The 24,109-nt window shown below is 41.4% G+C and overlaps 1 non-coding gene across 1 annotated transcript; it reads left to right on the top strand.

Annotated features, from left to right (window-relative positions):
- The first annotated feature begins 6,031 nt into the window (after nucleotides 1-6,031).
- TRNAT-UGU (transfer RNA threonine (anticodon UGU)) lies at nucleotides 6,032-6,107 on the top strand. The gene has a single exon. It is a non-coding gene; the product is annotated as a tRNA-Thr (tRNA).
- Nucleotides 6,108-24,109: the final 18,002 nt, after the last annotated feature.

Genomic DNA, 24,109 nt, shown 5'->3' with positions numbered 1-24,109 from the left:
AGACATTTCTCCAACGGAGGCCGTTGTTCAATGAATGGCCAAAATTAGTCCTTTAGTCTGCGGGTATGGAAAATACTGGTTTTATTTTATGGCACCAATTTGCAATGTGAGAATCATCTTCAGCAACAATCATTTGTTGAGCATCAAAAAGCTTCAAAATGCAGCGGAAAGAATGTGGGTTCTGGATCAGACAAACCCAGGCCTGAATCCCAGTCTCACTATTCATTAACTTATCTGTGTCTCTTCTCTTTTTATCTCTGCCATGGTGTGGTAGGCAGCCTCTAAGATAGCCCCCGGTGGTGGCTTCCCGGTGGTCATGCCCTTGTGTAGTCTCCTTCCATTATGGGCTGGTTGGAGTTAGTCTATTGCTTCTAATAAATGGAATATAGACTGTGGCAAAAGATAATCACTGGCAAGATTAGGTTAAAGATAAGAGTTGCCATATTCTCTGTCTCTTTCTGTCTATGACAAATAGCCAGTGACAATCAGGCCTACCAGCAGCCATGTGAGGTGGAAGCACATCTAACTGGCAGCTTGGAAGTGCACCCTCCCCAGGTGATTCCTGGGAAACCGCACCATCAGCTGAGTGAGGGAGCCGGAAGCAGAGGTGCCCTAGCCATGCCCACAGACACTCAGACTGAAACAAATGTGTATTGTTTTAAACTACTAAGTTTTGTGTGTGTGTGTGTGGGGGGGGGGGTGTTACACAGCAATAGATAACTAATGCAAATGGAAACAATAACACCCCTATTCCAAGGCTGCTGTGAAGTTTAGGGATGGTGTAGACATTGTGTCTGTCACATAAGACTCTCTTCATTAAACTGCAGCTCTGACACTTACAAGTGCCTCCTCCACATGGGGAAATACTCTCTGCATCACATACACATGTATATTTTGTAATGCAATATGAGGTAGAGGGAAAAAATGGTTCCCTGCTGCCTCAAATTAAAAGTAATTTGAACCCTGGCTGGGAGCATCAGCCCGGCGTATGGACAAACTGTGTTCGATTCCCAGTCAGGACACACAGGAGAAGTGACTGTATGCTTCTCTTCCCCTCCTTCTTTCCCTTCTCTCCCTCTTCCCCTCCTGCAGCTAGTGTCTCGATTGGTTTGAGAATGGCCCCAATACTGAGAATAGCTCAGCTGGTCCAAGCATTGGCCTCAGGTATTAAAAATAGCTCAGTACTCAAGCATTGGCTCCAGATAGGGTTGCCAAGTGGATCCCAGTCAGGGCACATGTAGGAGTCTGTCTCACTATTACCCCCATCCTCTCATTTAAAAAAAGAAGAAAGAAGTAATTTGAAAAAAAGAGATAATTGAGTTGTGTGGATGCTGGAGTCAAGGCTGACTTGGAGAAGTATAGACTTCACTGAGGGAATAAAGGAAGAAAGTAGTATAATCTAACAGGGTGATATGGAGACTGGACATGTCCAGTATAGACTAGGATTTAATGCCTTAAGAATAAGAGCCTCGGCCCTGGCTGGTTGGCTCAGGGGTAGAGCATCGGCCTGGCGTGCGGAAGTCCCGGGTTTGATTCCCGGCCAGGACACACAGGAGAAGCACCCATTTGCTTCTCCACCCCTCCCCCTCTCCTTCCTCTCTGTCTTTCTCTTCCCCTCCCGCAGCAAGGCTCCATTGGAGCGAAGATGGCCCGGGCGCTGGGGATGGCTCCTTGGCCTCTGCCCCAGGCGCTAGAGTGGCTCTGGTCGCAACAGAGCAACGCCCTGGAGGGGCAGAGCATCGCCCCCTGGTGGGCAGAGCGTTGCCCCTGGTGGGCGTGCCGGGTGGATCCCGGTAGGGCGCATGCGGGAGTCTGTCTGTCTCTCCCCGTTTCCAGCTTCAGAAAAATACAAAAAAAAAAAAAAAAAAAGAATAAGAGCCTCAAATTCTCTTCACCGCCTTCACGACCCTTCAGGGCACATTATCAAACCTTTAATGCAATCCTTGAAAATATTAATAATAAAAGAGTTAATCATGTTTTATTTGGGTAAAAAATAATTAAATTTGTTAAAGTGAGACTGAAAAGGAACAATAAAAATGTGAAGAGGGCTCCCCAGAAAGGCAGCGTAGCATCAGGGAAAAGACCCTGAAGTCAGAATTAGGAGCTTCAGTTCTGGGATTTGGTTTGTTTTCATTGTTCAAAACATGTATTGAGTGCCTACCATACGGCCAACGCTTTCCAACTCTGTAGTCAGAAAACTATATGCCAAACGCTTTTCCAACCCTAGTCGCTGGGATAGAGTTGTGGGGAACACAGACATAATCATCGCCTTCTAGTGGGACATGAAAAACATACATATTTGATGACAGTGATAATCAGCACCACAAGGAGAAGAACAGAGAATAATTAGAAAATGCAGAAGGGGCTTGCACTGCATGGGAGGGCGTAGGGAAAGCTTCTCTTGAGGAAGTGGCATTTAAACTTGAATGCGAGCTGTGCACGGGTTAGCCAGCCAACTGAGTAATGAAGATCTGGGGGTGAGGGAGAGACTGCTTCAATCAGAGAGAACAGTATAGGGAAGGCTTTACAGCAAGAACAAGCGTGGCATGTCTGAGCAATAGAGAGGTGCACAGGGCTAGAATATGGTCGGCAAAATGAAGAATGGGGGTTCAAGAGGTAAACAGGCCCAGATCGCACAGACTTGTGGGTACGTTAGAAAGCAGGTTATTGTGGCACTGATGGATTCTAAGCACAAGGATGAAATTTACTTTGAATAAATGATCACTCTGGCTGGTATCTCTAGAGGCTTAAATAAATGGAAAGGGGCTGTTACTTTTTAAAGATTATTCTCATTTTAATGTATTTGATCAAATCAAGGTTATTTGATCCTCCAACTTAAGAACTATAAATTTCTTAAGAGTAAAATAAAAATACATTCTTTTTTTTTTCTTGAGAAGAAGTCACCATTTCAGGTTATTTGAAAAAGAAACATGTTTTGAAAGAAGTAACCTAAGTGTAGTCATTCAAAACTAAAGAGACTTAGAGACTATAGAGACTTAAACCTTTAGGTTAATTAACAAACTGGTTGATTTTTAGGGGAACTATTTGAAAGGCCGAACCTGGAGCAAGTCTTGAATAAAACAAAATCATCATCAAAGGAGCCACCACACGAAGGCATACTAACAAGACAGCCTGTGTTTAAAAGAGAAAGGAAAGACGACAAATAAAAAATTAAAAAGTGTGGAAATGAAAGCAAAAATGCAAATCCCAGGATCATGGGACAGGAGGGCAACCCTTGAAGCCTGCCCCCCAATGCCCAACGCAGTCCATGATCCATGCCACAAAAAGGGTGACATCATCAAAAACTAACAAAATGATAGCTCTTTGCTGCCTCAAGTACACTCAAGGGCTGCTCATTATCTGAGGGATAAATACAGATTTCTTAACTTAATATACAACGTTCCTTTCAAACCTCATTTTGTGCCATTTCTTAACAAATATCCTTTATTCCAGCCACAAATGATTTCCAACTTGGATTCACCTGCAGAACTCTAAAAAATTACTGCCCGGACCTTCCTTTGGACTGATTCAATCTCCCCAGACATCATTCAGGTACTTCCAACGTGCAGCAAAGATTGAGACCCTCTGGACTAATCGAGCTGAAATCTCCGGTTCGGGGCTCCAGGATAACAAGGCTGTGCTGATTCTCCTCTCTCAGATAAATAACAGTTTACCATTTAACTTGGGTTAATTTTTTTCCTGTATAGTATTTCCCCCCCCTAAATTATCTTAAAGGCTTTGTGCAGAGGATTAAGTCACAGAACACAGATTAGCCTCTCATTTGGGAACAAATTGTTTTCCAATCAAGTCACATTCTTTCTGTTTCCACACCCAGATGGGTTCAGTAGGGCAGAAATAACAACAGAGCCCTGAGTAGCCCTTGTTTACTTTGCTTCCTGTCAGCATGTACAGAGTTATCAGGTGTCTGTTAAATTTAGATTTAGGAAAATGACTCTTATTCCCTTGCCAAATTAGTCAATTAACACGGGAACCTGACACCAGGACATAGCATTTCAAACAGGGTTCATGGCCCCGGCCAGATAGTTCAGTTGGGTAGAGCACTATCAGGACGCACCAAGGTTGCAGGTTTGATCCCCAATCAGGGCACATATAAGAATCAACCAATGAATGAATAAATAAGTGGAACAAGTCAATGTTTCTCTTTCTCTCTTTCTCTCTCTCCCTCCCTAAACTCAATAAATTTTAAAAATGTTTTTAAAAAAATTGAGTTCATGAACCCAACATTCTCTTCCTCACAACTTCTATCCTCTTTTTCCTTTTTTTTTTTTTTTTTTTTTAGTTAGAAAGACAGAAAGAAATGAAAAGTGAGGGGGGGGGGAGAGGAGAAGAAATGAAGGAAGGTAAAAAAGCTGCTTTTTTGGAAACAAGAGCTAATGGCCAAAGACCTTCAGAAAACTATTTAGATTAGCAAATGGCAACCTTGTGCAGCCTGACCACTCTCGAGTTGTCCTCACGAACTCTGGGCATCTACAGTCTACATGCCCCTTTGCCAGAGTTGTTTTCTTCTTACGTTCTTAACTCAGCTCACTACTGAGTGCTCACCGACAACAAAGAAGATGATGACATCCTGACACAGCTCACCTCACTCCTCCAGCGAAACAACTATACTCTTAAAAACAACTTCATCTCTGTCACAAACAAGTGGATCTGAAATCATGTCAAACCAATACACAACAATCTATACAAAGTTTTATGAAGAAATAGGTCTTGAGCAGTCTCATAACAAAGGTTCTTTAGCTCTTTGGCTGTTCTCACCTTGACACCTGTGCCTTGACACCTGTGCTTCCCACCTCTTCGTTCCCTCAAAGACTCTCCTACATGAATTCTCAGGATTCTTCCATAAAATGTTTCATCAGGCAGATAAATTGCAAAGCTCCCATTTTCAATTGGCATGAAGAAATATAGGATATTACTATAGGTAAGTAAACCAACTGGCTATTTATTTTCATTTGACTCAGAGTTGATCTTTTGCAATTGATTTCTACCTGTTATTTTACCCCTAAACCAATTTAAGACACTTCTGTTATTTCTACTAATTACTAAAGTAGTGAATGTCCATTTATTCAGTCGCTCTAGAATGTACATTGAGTACTGAGCCTAGCAGAACTCGTACTCTCAAGAAGTTCTCATGAAGCTGAAAGAATTTTCAGCTGCTTCTTGCTTTTTGGGTGGGTGTGGGGGGGACATATACCTCCTGGTCATTTCCTGCCATTACTCCAATGGAAGATGTCCTAAAATGTCTATGTTCTGCCTTCTAGCCTTTCCTAAAAAAATGAGTCAACTGGCTTCTGGCTTTTTCTATGGCACTCACACCCTTAACCAGAATGTCCTGCTTCTAGATTCCTGTTTTCAGAAAGTTTCATTTATTCTTCCTCAGTCAAATCCTTTTGTTCGTGCTGAGCATCTCTCCTTACCTTCAACTCTTAGGTCTTTTAAAACACTAGCTTTCCCAAAACTTACGTTTATATCAAAATAGATCCTGCCACCTTTGACAGAGGATACTTTATTCTCACATACTGAGGAGGCAGGAGTTTTCATTATTGTCTTAAGACTCATCAGGAGTTGTCTATGGGAATTGAAGGTCATGAGGAAAATAATCTAGTGCTGATTTTTAGATATACTAAGAGAAGAGAAGAAGGCCAATAGGAGACTTTAGTGAAATTGGACAGAAGAAAGAATATAGAAATGAGAGTAGTATCCTTTTTTCATTAGATAACCTCCAAGTGGGAGAGAGACATGCACTAGAATTATGATAAGGTTAAAAAAAAACATTATACAGTATGCAACATGTGAGATTCCAACAAAGTAAGAGAGTCAAGTCAAATTACTTTAGGTTAAAGCTTTTTTAAGGAGTAGCTTGAGAGTAGTTCCAATTCACCAATGAAGACAGCTGAGAAGAATCCCAAAAGCCAAGCTCAATTCTGCCATCTACTGACTAGCATCAGAAACCATGGTTGGTGGAGACCCGGGTCACTGCTAGAACATTAACACCCAATTTGAGAAAGATAAGGCCTTGGCCAGTTGGCTCAGTGGTAGAGCATTGGCCCTGTGTGTGGAAGGCCTGGGTTTGATTCCCAGTCAGGGCACACAAGAAAAGCGACCGTCTGCTTCTCCTCCCTACCTCCTCCTCTCCTTTCTCTCTATCTCTTTCTTCCCCTCCCGCAGCCATGGATCAAATGGTTTGAGCAAAGTTGGCTCCATGGCCTTGGCCTCAGGCACTAAAATAGCTCGGTTTCTGAGCAATAGAGCTGTGGTCCAGCTGGGCAGAGCATCAGCTGGTAGGGGCTTGGCAGGAGGATCCCGGCCCAAAAGATACAGCAAGGCTTACATCAACAAATAACAGATACTGGGTTTGATTTAGCCCAATGAATAATTACATCGCACCATGGTCTCTAATATACCTAATATGCAACTAATTATATTCTACCCCTTTTTAACAGCTTATGGAGTAAAAAAAACAAAAACAAAAACAAACCTGTATAAACATCTTTGAATGCTCAGCAACACTGGGGAAAAGCAGCCACACCTTTCCTGGTTTCTTCAGTATCTCAAGGACCTGAAAGTGACAAACTATGTCTTTTCATTCTTCAAGGGAAGATAGGTCTTTAGATATGAGGAGGGAACAAGCACTTGGGTTTTCTGTGCTCCATTATTCTCAAACAAGGTTGTCTTGAAAAGACAAAACATAGAGAACATAAGTTGATAGACTGTATGTTTTTGCCTCCCTGAGAAAAGAACTTTCAAATTAAACTCTGCCTTGAGTCATATTTTGTCAACAAAAACTCACAGCATATTATGTTTGTAGTCAACAGTAACAGATCTTGCTCTTCTATGGAATAAAGGGCAAAGGAATCACATTTTCTACCTAGATTTCTAGCTCTGATGGTGAGAAGAGACACTGATAAACTTTAGCCTAGTAACTGAGTAATTCTCACATGTGGCTGACTACTCGTCAGTTGTCCAGACTTTAAGGCAGAAGCAAGAATTTTGCAAAGATTGACACATAGTGGTTAAGAGCCTAGGCTTGTAGTCAGGAAAACATGGGTCTGGCTTCAGCTCTATTGCTCGTGGATTCTTAACCTTGCCACATGCAGTTTCCTTCTCTATAAAACCTTCCTTACAGGATTGCTCTGAGGATTAAATGAGCACATGCAAAGAAATCAGAATAGTGCTGGCACACACACAAAAAAATCCTCAGTAAATAATTATCATTATTGGTATTATTATAACCAGTTCGACTTTGACTTTTGAGAGTATAACCCTAACCCCCTACATTTTGTGATACTTCCTGGTTTCCAAAAGTTCTTGCTTATATTAGTTCATTTAATTGATTTCATAAACCCCTGAGATAAGTACGTATAATTATGCTCCCCATTTTATAGATAAAGCAATAGAGTCTTCAAAAAGTCAATGGCTGCCCAAGAGTGCACCTCTGGCTTGGTGGTGGCAGTAAGACCCTAAAGCTCATCTTCCCATACCACTGCAGCTGCTCTGAAGACAGAAGGTCTGGCCGTTGACAAGTTTAATCTTGCTCAGGCTGATCCTGGTGAAACTCATTCTAAACCTGGTTAGTTTTATCTTGCTCTTCACATAATCTGAGGCAAAGAGTTTCAGTTACTAAGAATGTTCTCAATATTTAAGGAATAATCGGCTTGAAATAATCCATTATCCAATTGTACAACTGGGTATATACATCCATTCCTATGTTTAGATTGCTTTATAAGCATTAAACAAATGCTTGTATTCCTCACATATAAAAACCTAAATGGCATGTGGACCGGATTACGCTATTTTCTCTGAACGCTCCCACTTACATTAGGGGGTCAAGGCTGCATCACTTGTAAACAGATGTCCTTCATTCAGAGACCTCTTGCTGCCACTGTTCTCCTGTCCCCACTACCCAGAAGCAGCAGGTGCCTTCACACCACACACATCTGTCCCCACTGCCCTCTATCTGAAGGGCTTTCCCACTCCCCTCCCTAGATTTTTAATCCACATTCTCCAACACACACTTCCAGACCCTGCTCAGATACCAGCTTCCCTGCAAAGTTCACCTTCACCAATCTCCTGATCAGTGGAGTCTCCCACATTTCTCCTTATTGCACTTACACATAGTTTATCATCAGCCCCACCAGACTGAAGATTCCTTGAGAACAAAACTCATACACCATTTAACTTTAGAGTGCAATGCACGTGTTTGATCTATGAAACAGACTGAGTTTAAAAGCTGCAGGTGGCATGCTGGAGTTACCACAATTAGTCCTCAGACATTGATTAAATCCAGACCTTTGCAAATCTCCATGTGTCTGTCTCAGAAGGTTCCTCACAGCTGGCAAGCGTCAATCCGAAGGCTAACTAAAGAAAAAGAGAGAAATTGTACCACATGCTGAGAAATGGACCGTGAAGGAATTGATCCATTCATAAATTACATTCCAAAAAAAGCAACTCCTTTCCCTTCAAGTTTCCAACAAATAATAATGAATATTTAACTAGATTAGGGCACATAATGTATTTAGAATTTTGTCTTTTGATCATTGTATGGCTTTGAATGAACTGATAGAATTAACGATTTTTTCTTTTTCTCAAATCTCAAATAATCATTAGTGTCTCTGCTAAGTAGACCTTAGGACTGTAATACCATAGAGCCTTGTGGTAGAGTCATTCATGACAAAATTTAGAAACCATAGTATTCAGATCTCTTAATTTTTGTTAAAGTTTATTTAAATCTAGGGTGCTAGTACTCCAATTTCAAAGTACATACACTCCAATCTTTAAAACCATCTTTTCTTCCATTATTCTCTTAATGTTTGTTCTGTAAGAATTACTACTAATTTATAGCTCCACATATTCATTTACCTCGACATTCTATGAAGACTTAATTTTTAAAGTTTGTAAACACAGTCTTCCTCTAAAGTCACAGCATACCCACATGTCTATTTAGCCCGTCACGTTTCTGAGAGGAATATGTGTTTTATGGCGGCTTCCCTGGTGACTTTCCCCTAATTACCGCAAAATGAAAGATGGCAGAGGAGGTGGGGGCAATTAGCAAACAGTTGAGAGGAAGAATCCTGGGTTATCACACATTGGAAAGGAAGAATCCTCCAGATTCAAACCCTCACAGTTCTAATGGTCCTTGGGCTCCCTGGAGAAAACTAGCTGCGAAACAGAAACAAGGCCACAGTGCCCCTGAGTCTTGCGTTCTTAGGCTGGAGGGCGGCCAGTTACCCTGGGACCAAATTCCTGTTTACTTTGTAGTGAATGTGGGAGACAGATGCCTGCCAGTAGCTGTTAAAGCAGTAAAAACACAGCCAGAGGCTGTTACGGGGAGGAAATCACAGAGCAGGTTAATGTGTGAACTTCAAGGACAGAGATGAGGCAGTGTGCGATGAGGCTCAGCTCACACCCGCCTTGTCTGGGAGCAGGAGAAGCCAGGCTCAGAAGCCCCCTTCAGGATTTGGTAAAACATCTGCAGAATGCATTGCATGTCCTTGTTTGTTGCCCTGTTTGCTCTTTCTTATAATCAGTAGCCTTCAAAGTTTTCTTCCAGAAAGATTGTTGATTGGCTGTCAGAAACACAAGTTTGTTTCATCCCAATTCTCCTGTTCTCCCTGATATATCTGGTGTGGAGAGAATTATAGCCAAAAGGACAATTGTTTGGTGTCAAAGTCTCAGTATCCTAGTTATAATTTAGAACAGGATAGCTTATCCATATATTAGTATGGACCCATTTTATATATACTTTGGGTTATAACCCCTAAGTTATTATTGTTGTGCCCTGAATTCTGTTTGTGGTTGAATGTGTTTTCTTTAACACAACATCCTGAGCGGTTCCTAACCCCTCAGGCTGCCTTGCAGGCCTTTCCTGTGGGTTACGAAGACTGACTTGGAAGATGCTCCTTGTAGGTCTTTGTTACTGTCTCCATCCAGGTACCCATTATATTGTATTTGGTTCATAACCTTGGGATCAGGAAACTTCTATTATGATAGTAAGCCATTGCTTAGACATTCCACTCAAAGAAGCATGCAAATGTCACGAGCCCTTGACCCTCATGTTTTAAGTGTTTGGCCCTATAAGGGTTTAGATGACCTCAAGTGGGGTGGGTGAGAAAGCTTCGCTAGTGTCCTTGACAGGCTGGGACAGTCCGGACACCATCACTGAGCTCATGCGTGCGCTAACCTTTTATTCCTCCATCTATTAATAGTCTATTTTAGACATAAATTTAAATTTGATGCCATTCCAATGATGCCAAAATGTACATCCTTGCTTCAAAAGACAGCAGATAAAGTATCTTGAAAGATGCATAATTTTGGGATGGCTATGTGTTGAAAGGGTGTCAGCAATACCAACAGTATAACTTAAAATGACATATCCCCCTTTAAAAAATGTTTTTAAATTGTTGTATTGATCAAAATGTGCTAACTACTATAGTAAACAACCTGACCATCTCAGTAGGTCAACACAATAGACATCTATTAGGCACTCACAAAGTCCAATATAGAGACTTCTGATCAGGAGGCTCTGGTGTCTGACTCTCCACCCAGTCACACCCTTGAGAAAGAGGGCGGGCACATGGACCCCCTGCTTTAGGGGACTGGCTTGAAATGACACAATGCTACTTCTCCACCCACCTCCTTTCCACTGACCAGTGCTCCGCCCCCTAGTTCCACTTAGACGCAGTGGAGGACTGGGAAATGCAGTCTCCCGGGTACCCAGGAGAAGAAACAAAAAAAGGGGGGGAAAACAGATTACTGAACACAGCAATGTGTCTACCGAGGCTTCGATGATTTTTCTGAAACCATAGATTCTAACATGGCTCGCTCTTTTTCTATCATAATTTTCCCATCCTTTCTTATAATCCCTTCTCAGATTTCCCCCAGGATTCTCTTCTCTTACCTCAGGATTGGGTGTTCTCCATGATTCTATCCTTGATCAAGAACTCATCTCTTCTCAGCCTGCGTCCTGCCTCGGAGATCTTGTTCATTTTTCTGGCTTCAACTGCTGAAGGTTCCCATGACCATTTCTACCAACCGCGCATCTGTCCTGACCTGCTGACTGGTGTTTCCAAACGCCTATCAGGTATATCCATGTAGATGGCTCAGGCGCTCTCACACAGAGCACATCCCAAGGTAAATCCATCTCCCTCCTAAGTTATATTCTTGTTCACCTCTTCTGCGATTTCAGGGATTAGTCCATCTCACAGTGGTTTCTCAAGCCATAGACAGGAAGTCATTCTAGATTTTTTAATTTTTTGTTTACTTTCCCCTCACAGTACATCTCTGATCTCTTTATTAAGTGTGGAATGCAAAGTTGATTATATCTTCTTTATAATACTCCATCAGCAGGAAGTCCAGTATTTACCTGTAGGGACCATGACTTGCTCTGAATTATATGAGTTTACTTATTTACTTTACTTACTCAAGTTTACATATTCAGTCCTAGGTGGTCAGTCCTGCTGCCAAATAGCAAGTGGAGAGAACTGACAAGTCTAGGAAAGCCACTGGTCTGATGGCTCAGAAGCAGCACATCATCTAGCTGTTGGGCACTGGACACCTGGGGGCTGCTCGTGCACCTGCACTGAGGTCTTTGTGGGCCCTTGCTGCAATTCTTTTAGTTCATGTTCACATATTCATCACTGCATCTAAAACACGAGCCCAAGCACGTGGCTGGTTTGACCAAGAGTGGCCTCTACCATATCCCCATTTTACGGATATGTGCTACCAGCACATATTAAAATTGGGACACCACAATCTTTTGCACATTTCTTAGGAAAGTTGGGGGTCCTCTCTGCCAGCAGACTTCAGTTAGCACCAACTCTGTCTGCTGAAGATGTTCCAGTAACACTGAAACTCAAAAGGGTTGGGGCCGGCTTCTAGTTTCTCTAGTCCCAGGAATTTCCTTGGCTCCTATGCAAGTTTTCCTCCCTCCTCCCCTCAAATGAACTCTGCTAACCAAGGGCTATCGTGAGAGCTGCCTGATCTGCTCACACAACGTACCATTACACTTAGCACAAGTGACTCCATTTTGAACCTGCTGCCTCTTTTATAACATAACTTTGATAGCAAGAAAAATAAGTACGATAAGTCCTCACTTAGCATAATTGATAGGTTCTTGGAAACTATGACTTCAAGCAAAACAACATATAATGAAGCCAATTTTACCATAAGCTATCTGATATAAACAAGAGTTGAGTTCCTAGGGAAAATTTCTGCTCATAAAAATATCCACAACTCTTTTTCTGTTTTTTTTAGTGAGTGGGGGAGACAGAAAGGGAGAGATATGAGAAGCACCAATTCTTCATTGTGGCACCTTAGTTGTTCATAGATTGCTTTCTCATATGTACCTTGACCAGGGAGGCGGGGGGCTCCAGCTGATCCAGTGACCCCTTGCTCAAGCCAGTGACCTTCAGCTCAAGCCAGTGACCTTGTGCTTTAAGCCAACGACCTTTGGGCTCAAGCCAGCAACCATGGGGTCATGTCTATGATCCCACGTTCAAGCTGGCAACCTAAGGGTTTTGAACTTGGGTCCTCAGTGTCCCAGGCCAACACTCTATCCATTGCACCACCACCTGGTCAGGTTCAACAACTTCTAAATAAGGACCCAAAACACTTTTAAACATTGACTAGGCCCTAGCCAGGTGGTTCAGTAGATAAAGCGTCGTCTTGGCTTGCCAAGGTTGCAGGTTTGATCCCTGGTAAGGGCATGTAGAAGAAACAGCCAATGAATACACAACTAAATGAAACAACTAAGTGAAATGAATTGATGCTCCTCTCCCTTCTCTCTCTGTTCCTCTCTCTCCCTTCCTCTTTCTCTTAAAAATATGGAATAAAATTTTAAATCCATGTTTCATAATGTTTATGTCTTATATGTTAATGAGCTACTTTTTATACATTAGTATAAAAGCATGCCACTCTATAGCATAATCAAGGCCGCACCCAGCACTGTGCACAACATGTTCTAATGGAGAGCAAAGCACCAGATTAAATGAGACAACTTTGATGACTGGTCTTTTGCACCCATAACTCATCCTGTGAAGAGGCAGCAAATATCATGCAGATTAAAAATGGAAGGAATTCTAAACCCCGTCAAAGATTTATGTTTTGTTTGCACTGTGGGGTTCCCCCCACCCTGTTTCTCACATAAAAATTGTTACCGGCAGATGAACATAAATAATGCATAGTTTATTTTTTAAAATTGATAACTGGGTATTTTTTTAAGGAATCTCTACTAAACCCCTGTTTTAGAGAAATAAATATATTTATTGTATTTTGTATTTCTGATGAAAACTGCTTTCTTTTACCAGGTGAACCCTGAATTAGACCTTTGTGCCTGTCAGCAATTCTAATTTGTGTTGATTTCAGCAACAGAATCAAAGTGTGGGGCATTACCGAGAGGTTAATGGCCAACCAGGGTGAGCCACGGAATAATACTCCCCAGGAATTCTTTCACTGAGGTTATTATTGTTCTTACTGCTGAAGATCAGACAGGGAAAGCAGGGGAAATGAAGCAGCAAGATTTCAATCATTATAGACACTAACAACGAATTCTTTCTAGAAAATTAATGTTTGCGACAGATGAGTCAATTGAAATAACATTTTAATGCCCCTTTTATGTGCAAATGTTGTAGTAACAGTTCCTTCCACACGGAAGCACTGATTTCACTCATTCTCTGGAGAAATAGCAGAGCTGAAACACGGGAACTAAAGGGCTTAGTGAGAGACGCGACGCAGAGAGGGAGGCAGTCGGGACAAAGCTTGAGGTTCTGGCCCGGACAGGCAGAGGCTTCTCACAGTCACTCCTTCCTGGTGACCTCAGTGTGCCTCTCTATGTGCCTTCATTTCTCCAACGCCTAAGGAAGTGACTCTTCATATTAAATCCCCACTGTTGAAATGCCCAATGTGGTGTCTGTATTCCTGACTGGACCCTTACTGATACACCACTTACCCAGAGAACCACTTTATTTTGGTGCCTACAAGAATCAGATGTGTCAGCTTTACCTACACACAGTACAATCATTAACAAGTACTTTTTTTCTTTTTAGCAAGACAGACAGACAGGAAGGGAGAGATGAGAAGCATTAACTCATAGTTGCGGCACCTTAGTTGTTCATTGATTGTTTTCTCATATGTGCCTTGACTGGTGGGCTCCAGCAGAGCCAGTGACCCCTTGCTCAGCGACTTTGGGGCTCAAGCCAGCAACCAGGAGTCTTGTCTATGAGCCCATGCTCAAGCCAGCAACCCCGTGCTCGAACCGGTGAGCCTGTGCTCAAGCCGGCGAACTTGGGGTTTCAAACCTGGTTCCTCAGCGTCCCAGACCGATGCTCTATATACTGTGCCACTGCCTGGTCAGGCCATTAACAAGTATTAATTGAGCTTCTTAACACATAGGCATAAGATATTAGGAAAATGACAACGCATAAAACCCAGGGGCGGCTCTCTCAGGACTCACCGGGTTTCTCCACCGAGTCCTAGCCATACCAGCCTTCCGTCAGCTCCTCCTTACTCCATGCTTTCTTCTAGCTCGGAGTTCCCACGCATGCTGTTCTCTCTGCCTAGAATACTCTTCCTGACATTCACCTGCTTCACCCCTGATCCTTTCTCGGATCTAAATTTATTAATCACTTCCTCAGTGGCAAACCCTCCGGGGGAAGTTAGACATGCTCACAGCCCCCTGTGCTTCTTAAAAGAGTGATATCTAAGAAAACAATCAAGGAATTAGTCATTAAGGGCTGGAATGTAAGTTCTATTAGAGCAAAAACCATTTGCATAAAATATCGCCTATTTCATCACCGATTCTCCAGTTCTTTTAACTGCAATGGAGTTAAATAACAATACGCATTCAAACAATAACAATTATTGCACACTAGCTTTGTGCCAGGCATTGTAGTAAACATGTTACATGTATTATTTCATTTAACCCTCCCAACAACCTTAAAATATAGATATTAGTATCACACCGAACAGAAAGGGAGCCTAAAGCATACAGATGATAGATGTCTTGAACAAGATCAGACAGCTAGCCAGCGATGAACCTAGGGTCCGAGGCACTTGGACTCCAGAGCCGGTACTTGGAATAAATGTGTAAGGGAAGGGATAGTCTCATTGAAAAGACAAAGCTTATACTTAACTGACAGGCAGCACAGGTTAAGTTTGAAAGAGCTAGTGCAGACATTCTATGTCTGTACCAGACCCAGAGAAAGGGCAGACCCCTCAAGCAGGCTTCCGGAGTGCCTGGCATTTCAGCTGGACCTTGAAGACAGGGCTGCACTAGATAAGGAGAAAGGAGTCTCTAAGGCAGAGCGAACAGCTCAAGGAAATGTCCTTCAACTCCTTCACTTTCAGATGACTCTTAAAAACAAAGGAAACTATTGGAAAAATCATAAGATGTCATATTTTTTGGATTGAGACTTTTAAGACTCTTTTCCCAGCAGCTCCAAATAAGCATACTTACCAATTTCTGATAAAGCACTTCTCACCCAAACAGGACAATCACAAAGGATGCTGGAACACAGGGATGGCGGCCAAGGTGAGGCTGGGCGGGAGGCAGACCACACAGCACAGGGCATCAGAACACGCCTGCCACCGGCCACTGCAAAGTGAGTGGAACAGAGCCACAGGGACCTGGCAGAGGGCATCTGTCCTACAGAGCCAGGCAGGAGGTCTGTGCTCCAGAGCGGATACTTGCTGGAACTCGGCATTTTCTGGATGAAGCCCAGAATAAAGGGAAGGATGCAGGAGTCAACGGACACAATGTTCAAAGCCAGAACCAAAAGGAGTCACTTACAAAAATGGGTCAGTACCTGGAGCTGGTACTGACAGGAAAGCATAGATGGGAGGCAGGTATCATTGAAAAAAGGGCTTATAGAACATGAGAAAGTGCAAGGAAGGGTGAAAAGACTCTTGGATTCAGGCTGATGGTTTTTAACTTCACTTAGAAACAGTAGGAAGTTCAAAATTAACATGGTCCTTTATGGGCTCCATCCAAATAAACCGAGGTGGGTTTCTCTCCAGGTGAGCCACCTTGATTTTGATAGTTTTTCCTTGGCAAGTAATAAAATAGTCCTACCTTGAAAAGAAAAATATTATTATCTATCAGTGCATGGTTTTGTTTCCTTTATTCTCTTTAGTTTCATATTGTTAAGTTTTGATAAACAGTTCTGTTTTGATATTGTTAAAAATACTTCTAGACCTTGACATATAAATGAACTGAATGAGATGAAAACACTGATGTATATATATAGTGTTACAACATTGTGTGTCATTGGTATTACACACTACATGCTGTTTTTTAATAATCCCCCTTTTTACTCAGCAGTATGTTTGGACTCTCCTCTATAACAATAAATATAGTTCTTCAATCATTTACCATCTATTTTTAAATTGGGAAAAGTGAAATCCAGAGGGATAATAACAACTAGTCAAAGTTTCCAAGGAAATGATTTAGAAAAAGCATTCATTAAACATTAATTTTTATGTAACACAACACAAAAGAATCTACAACCAAGGTGGACCCTGATCATCAGGTACTTAAGATATTTAAAATAAACGGAAAAACCTACAGAAATGACAAAGCCTGGAAAAAAATACATTCCTAAAAAGTATTCTTAAAGTAGTTTACAGTCTATAGAGCAGTTCTACATAAATCATTCGATTTTTTACACCAATCCACTGAACTGGCTAAATCACCCATTTGATTAAAAATTATTGTTGATTAATATCTCCCTTTCTACTGTTTCATTCTCACCTGCATAAAAAATTCTGCCTCATTCCTCTGCTAAGCACAGCAAACCTTGTTAACTAATGATCTGGAACTTGCTGGATCCATTTCCTTATTCAAATATTGATTCTTCAACCTATTTCAATAGGTATTCCAACCTTACTACTCTATTAACCTCCACTCGGCTAAATCCAACAGACTTTTCTGTCCTCGTCTGTCTAAACCTTTCAGGAGCATTTAATGCATGTTGCTACCTCCTTCTTCTGAAAACTTCCTCTTCTCTTGGCTTCCATGACACAGTGTCCTCCTTGGTTTCCTTCAGAACTACTGGCTGCTCTTGTAGTGTCTTTTGTCAAAATCTGCCGAACTTTGCCGTGAACCAGCACGGCTAGTAATTCCAGGTCCTGATTGGGAATGGCGTGGAATTAAGAAAATAAGCTTAAAGTAAAAGGATGGGCTCAGGAGGCCTCTGCAATGCTGATGGCAAGAACAGAGCACGCTCAACACCTGCTTCCTGCTTTATTTATAGAGCAAAGTGGGCCATTAACAAATCAAAGAGATCTCTGATCACATTTCCAAGGCAACCCAAGAATTTTACCAAGTGCAGAAAACCCCCACCATATATAACATCTGAACTTCACAAAACAAAGAATGAAAGAAACTTGCCTCCAGTCTTTCCAGGGGACATGGGGGGTAGGATGAGTATAAACAATCCAGCACCATAGCAAAATGGCCTTTAGCAACTTCACAGAACAAGTGAGGTGGGGGGTTGGGCAGACTGTCAGCTTACTGCCAGTTCCCCACACCTCTGCCCCCCAAAAATCTAAACTGAAAAGACCATGTTGGCTTTTGGTCCCCAACACAACTTCTTAGGGTTTAAGTGCCTTGGGAATATTTCCTGGGCCATGTGCTTTTCTCTGTCTATACTTTTGCTTTAGTTACCTCATCCAATCCAGTGGCTTTAAAGAATGCTCATCTGCTAATGACCACCAAACCTGTATCTCCAGCCCCAATCAACCCTCACTCCAAGCTCCAGACTCATATTCCCAACTCCCTACTGTACAACTCCATCTGAATGTTTCATGGAATTTCAAACTCAACAAGTCTCAAATACCAGCCTCCCACAACAACAAAATCTAGGTATCCCTTCAGTTCTCATTACATCATTTATTACCACTTATCCATTAGTCAGGCTAAACATCCAGAATGTTCTTATATTCTCCCCTTTCCACCACTCTCTCATGCCTAATCTCTCCAACTTTTGAAGAGATTCTAACTCCTTCATGGTCTTCAGAGCTGTTCACCTGTTTGTGTGTCTGCCGCTAGCACCTGCTCTCTGGAGCTTCTTCTCATACTAGCTCTATCGTCCTAGGCCAGTTACTTAACTTCCTGTGCCTTAGTTTATGCATCTGTAAAATGGTCTAATAGGTTAACAGGGTGGTAGAAACTAACCAGTCAACGTATCTAAACTGCTTACAATAGAAATTGGAGTTTTTACATTATGGTCAGGTAGCTCTTGTTTTATTTGAAGTTGAAAAAAAATCAACATTCCCCTGAAGAAATTACCGGGATCCAGAGTCTACACAAAATATTATTCACATGCCCAGACTACAATCCAAAATTACTTATACTTAAAGATACAGAAAAATGTAAACCAAATTCAAAAGAAAATGACCCACGTGTTCAAATTAGCAGACAGGGCTTTTAAAGCAACTATTATAACTATGCATATATATGCATGATATTACCCCCCAAAAATACATAATGAATAGGAAAGCAGGAAAATTTGGCATAGAAACTTACACTATAACAAAGAACCTAAATAAAGTCTAGAACTAAAAAATACAAAACCAAAATAAAAAATAACCACTGATTAGATTAAGAGTGAATTGTAGATGACAGAAGTGAATTTAAAGATAGAACAATAGATTATCTAACCCTGAATAACACAGAGAAAAAGATCCAAGAAAATTACAGAGCCTTAGGGACCTGGGATATATCAAAAAAGTCTCGGAAAGTGTCAGTGGGAGCCCAAAAAGAAAGAAGAAAGAGGGGCTGGGCAGGCACAAGTGTGTGTACTTGGCAAACTCATGTAGTACATTCAAATCTGTGCATTTCAAATATGCTTGTTATACGACAAAAGTAAAAAAAGGAATAAGAACTACAGATTCCTACTTAGTTATATTCATACTGAAGGGCTTAAGACTAAAGTGCATTCATACCTACACTTACTTTGAAATGCATCAGAAAAAATAAAGAGGTGGCTCGAGAGAGGAATGATTAGAGGAATAAATATATGACAAAGCAAGAATGGTAAAAAGTTGATAAGTATATGGTATAATCCATAATGATTTTTTTAAGGTTTTGTATTTTTATAACAAAATATTAGGAAAATTTTAATTGAGTAATGCATTTTCAGTTTCTTTTGGGGGGAGTGGTGGTCCAAAACTTATAAAAAATAAGTAAATTCATAGAAAAAAATGCTTATGAGAGTGTCAGTGTTATAGACACATTCATTATTATTCTTTGAGCCTCTTTTCTATTTCCTGAACCAAAATAATAGTCTCCAAGCTGATTTCTCTTCACTTTCTCTATCCAATTCATTTCCCATGCAGCAGCCAGACCGACATTGTAAACATGTAAATCTGGACATGTTGATTCCGTGGCTTAAAATGCACTTACAGCTTCTCTTGCCTACAAAAAGAAATGTAATCTCTTTATAGCTTACGAGGCCTGCCTCCAGGGAGCACCTGCTGCTTGACCTACCAAGCCCTTTCCCATGGTGGCTTTGTACCCCATCTTTTCTGTCGGTGTTCTGCTTCCCCCAGCTCTGTCGAGGCTGATCAAATCTCACTCTTTAATTCTCTCTGTCATCCTTTTGTTACTTCCTTCATAGCACTTATCACAAATTGTTATTATCTAGTTTTTTATTTATTTGTTTATTGTCTGTCTTTCCAGCGAGAGCTCGATACAAGTAAAGATTTTTCGTTCTTGTTCGCTGCTGTCTCTCTCTCCGGGGCCTGAAATGGGCTCTGATGAGACATTAAGTATTTTGCCTGAGATCTCAGAGTTATTAAATTGCAGAGCTGAGACTCAAACGCATTTGTTCTGGGAATTCTTTCATAATACCAAATGAGGAGGGAGAAACCAGACCACGTGATTTCTCTCCTTGGAGTTTCTCATCCACTAAGTAAGAGATCAAATACAGGGTCAGAGAGATGCATGGCTTCAAGCTCCTGAAATCCCCTACTTCATTCTTTTTTAAAATATATTTTTATGGAATTTATTGGTTAACTAAATAGGTGTACAATTCTGTAACATATTATCTATATATATTGTGTGTTTACCACCCAAAGTCTAGTCTCCTTTCCTCATTTATCCCTCCTTTACCCACTTCTGCCTGCCTGTAACCCCCTTCCCTCCGGTAATTACCATACTGATGTGTGTGTCTATGGCATTGTTTTGGGTGGGGTTTTTTTGCTTATTCCTTACAACTATTTCACCCAGCCTCCCAATGACCCCACCCTGACAGCTGTCTGTCTGTTCTGTGTATCTCTGAGTCTGTTTTTATTTTGTTTATTTTGTTCATGAGATTCCACATACAAATAAAATCATATGGTATTTGTATTTCTCTCACTGGTTTATTTCACTTAGCATAATACCCTCTAGGTCTATCCATGCTGTCAGGAAAGGTAAGACCTCCTTTTTATGGCTGAGTAGCATTGCATTGTGTAAGTGTACCATAGCTTTTTTATCCACTCATTTATTAATGGGTACTTGGGCTGCTTTCAGACCTTGGCTATTGTAAATAGTGCTGCAGTGAACATAAGGATGCGTATATTTTGAATTAGTGCTTAGGGTTTCTTTGGATAAATTCCCAGAAGTGGAATCGCTGGGTCATAAGGCAGCTCTAATTTTAATTTTTTTGGCAGAAACTCCATAATGTTTTCCACAGTGGCTGCACCAATCTGCATTCCCACCAACAGTTCACGAAGGTTCCCTTATCTTTACATCCTGGCCAACATTTGTTGTTTGTTGATTTATTGATGATAGCCATTCTGACATGTGTGAGTTTTTATCCCATTGTGGTTTTAATTTGTATTTCTTTGTGATTAGTGATGCTGAGCATCTTTTTGGCCATTTGAATGTCCTCTTTGGAGAAGTGTTCATTCAGGTCCTTTGCCCATTTTTTAATTGAGTGGTTTGTGTTTTTTGGTGCTGAGCTGTTTGAGTTCTTTATAAATTTTGGATATTAACCCCATATCCAGTGATTCAATGGCTAATACGTTCTCCCATTTAGTGGGTTGTCTTTTTATTTTGCTGATGGTTTCCTTTGCTGTGTAAAAACTTTTAGTTTGATACAGTCTTATTCATTTATTTTTTCTTTTGTTTCCTTTGCCTTTTTCATTCTCCTCACATCTTTTCCCTTGAAAATCCATGCTCATTAGCAGTGAGAATTTACTATTTCCCAATACCTCCCACAGAGAGTCTGCCACTAAATTCTGTGCTGTTTGGCTTCCCACATATCTCCACTCTCCAATACCACTACACCAGCTGAGGCTACCTCCTTGTCTACAGGTTGACCATGACACCAAGTGGTTCCCCTACCTCCTGTCTCGTCTCTATTCTCCACACTGGAGCCAAGATAATGCTTCTTTTAACAGAGATCGAGTCATGTCTGCCCCACTCCAAACGATAATACTTCTTTTAAACAGAGATCGAGTCATGTTTGCCCCACTCCAAACCCTACAGGAGGAGGTGGTGCAGTCTCATTAATATTCCTTTCGAGGCACCTCAGAGAGGTAGGAAGACACCCTCCCTACATCTGTAAGTCCGTTTGCTGTTACTCCTCTCTCTCTGACCTCCAACATTTCAGTTCCCCAATGCCCGTGATCATCTCCCTCTAGGCTGTTTTTCCTGCCCAGAACACTGCTCTGTGGCTGACTCAACTTCCTCCCACTCTGCGTCCAGATTTCAGCTCAGACATCACTCCCTTTGACACCCTCCCCCCATCTCATCACCACATGTGACATATGTGACTGTCTGTTCCCATGACCCTTCACTGATCTACTGTCAGCTCCCTGAAATCAGGCAGCCTGTCCATTGTGCTCTCACCATTATAATGACCAGTGGCTTATATATACTAAATGCTTAGAAAATATTCATTGGATGGATGGACAAATGAATGGATGTTTGAGTAGCTTCCCCAAATTAGTCATATAAACTCTCTTAAATAAAATAAACTGAATTTCTATGTTTATAGATGGGAAACTGTAGTCCAAAGGCAGAGGCTTATCAGTAGCAGGTGCTGGCGGATAGAGTGACGTCCTCTCTATTTGGCTGCAGTGTTCTATCCATAGAATGGTCAGTCAGCTTCTTTTAGCTAACTGAGTTTATTTGTTTATTCTGGAGAACTTATCTCTGCAGAAAGCAGATATAGACTTTCTTCTCAGGCTTCAAGTGACACTAATAATTCAGAAGGATAAAGGTATAAGGACCAGGAATGTAAAATTTATTTCGAATGTTCTTCTAGAATAGCTATAGTAATTCAGTACAAGCCATCACTTATAACAGATTCATTTCATTTTGAGTGTCTTGAGTTCCAAAACAGGCTTTGCTGTGTTTTTCACAACCTCCAGTCAGAATTCTGACCCAGTTCGCCCCTCTTTTGCTCTGATCAAAGCAGGCAGTTAGTTTCCAGGATTAATAGAAGCTTTGAAGAGACAAGCAGTGAGCATTTTTGTGATCAACAATGTGAGCACAATTTTTTTTTAAAGCACAATACAAACCCCCATTATTAGAAGAGTATTTCTGAGTCTTTCTTCCCTACTACCAAGAAAAAACATAATTGTAATATAGTTAAATTCAAGTGCTTGGATCTTAAGAACACATATTAGTCTTTTGTCACTATTGTGCTCCCAGATGACAAAAATTTTTTTATAAGTAAAAGCTATGGCAACTCTCAGACTTTCATTAAATGCACAGTCTGTGCTCTGCTGATGTCTTCAAGTACTGGGTTAATGAAAACAAGATCCAAATAGAAAACATGAAGTTAATATTTACTTTCCAGGGCACTATAAAGATACCACAAACTGTAATCCCCTCTACTGTTTGCATAACTTTTAGGCTTCTGATATTATAAGACTTATTCATTTTTAAAGTTTCACATGGCCCTGGCCTGTTGGCTCAGTGGTAGAGCATTGACCTGGTGTGTGGAAGTCCCAGGTTTGATTCCCGGTCAGAGTACACAGGAGAAGCACTCATCTGCTTCTCTACCCTTCCTCCTCTCCCTTTCTCTCTCTTTATCTCTCTCTTCCCCTCCTGCAGCCTTGGCTTGGTTAGAGCAAGTTGGCCCAGGCACTGAGGATGGGCACTAAAATAGCTTCAGTTGCCAAGCAACAGAGCAGCTCCTGATGGGCAGAGCATTGCCCGGGATGGGGCTTGCCAGGTGGATCCTGGTTGGGGTTCATGCAGGAGCCTGTCTGTCTGCATCTCCGCCTCTCACTTAATAAAAAATAAATACATAATGTTTCATGGGTGCAGCACTAAATTTTGCTTGATAGCTAAAGATTATTTAATAGGTTAGTGCATCTCAGGTCAGGTATATAAGAAATGCAGCTATTGGAAAGTTGCTTTTAATTTTGAGTACAAGAAAACACCATGAAGAAAAATATCATTAGATTTCAACTACTTTCCTGTCACATTGATTTTATCTATCACTGAGCATGCTGAGGGACTGTTGCAGGAACACTTGTCAAGCAGAGCATTTTTCTGACTGCATCACGTGATATGACATGACTCAGGGTAGAACTTGCTGTCAGTGAGAAGCAAGAGGCGTAGGATAATGACAGACCGAGAATGACAGATATATGGCTCCTGAACGGCACCCGACCCTTGCCTGGTGAGCACATGAGAGGGAAGGGCTAGGGCGCTATCCAGACTGGGTCACAGTTACTGGACACCAGCAATACAGAATGTCTTGTCCCCTGGTCAGATTCAATTTTAAATGTGCCCGATCTGGCACTAGATCAGCTCTGCCCAAAGGATTTCCCCTATTGGGCTTCTGGGGTGATGCTATTTAGGGAAAAGTCTCTAGACCAGCAATGAGTATATAGGTAACTGATCAACATTTCAAATGATTGCTTAACTGAACTTCCGGTAACTACGGTTTGGGAAAGATTAAGCAGTGCACTCATTGAGCCCTTCTCTCCCCGTTCCTCTCCACATCTGTTCCTCTTGTTTTATGACTAAGTCTCAAGTCCTCTCCTTTTCCGTGCCTTCCCTACCTCCAGCCTCTATGTTATTCCCTTACATTATAGCATATGTAAATTTAGGCACATTGTTCAGCATCTCAGAACCTCAGCTTCCCCATCT

This window comes from Saccopteryx leptura, chromosome 2 (assembly GCF_036850995.1).
Source record: "Saccopteryx leptura isolate mSacLep1 chromosome 2, mSacLep1_pri_phased_curated, whole genome shotgun sequence".
Lineage (NCBI taxonomy): Eukaryota > Metazoa > Chordata > Mammalia > Chiroptera > Emballonuridae > Saccopteryx > Saccopteryx leptura.
This window is presented reverse-complemented; position numbering and strand designations above follow the sequence as displayed.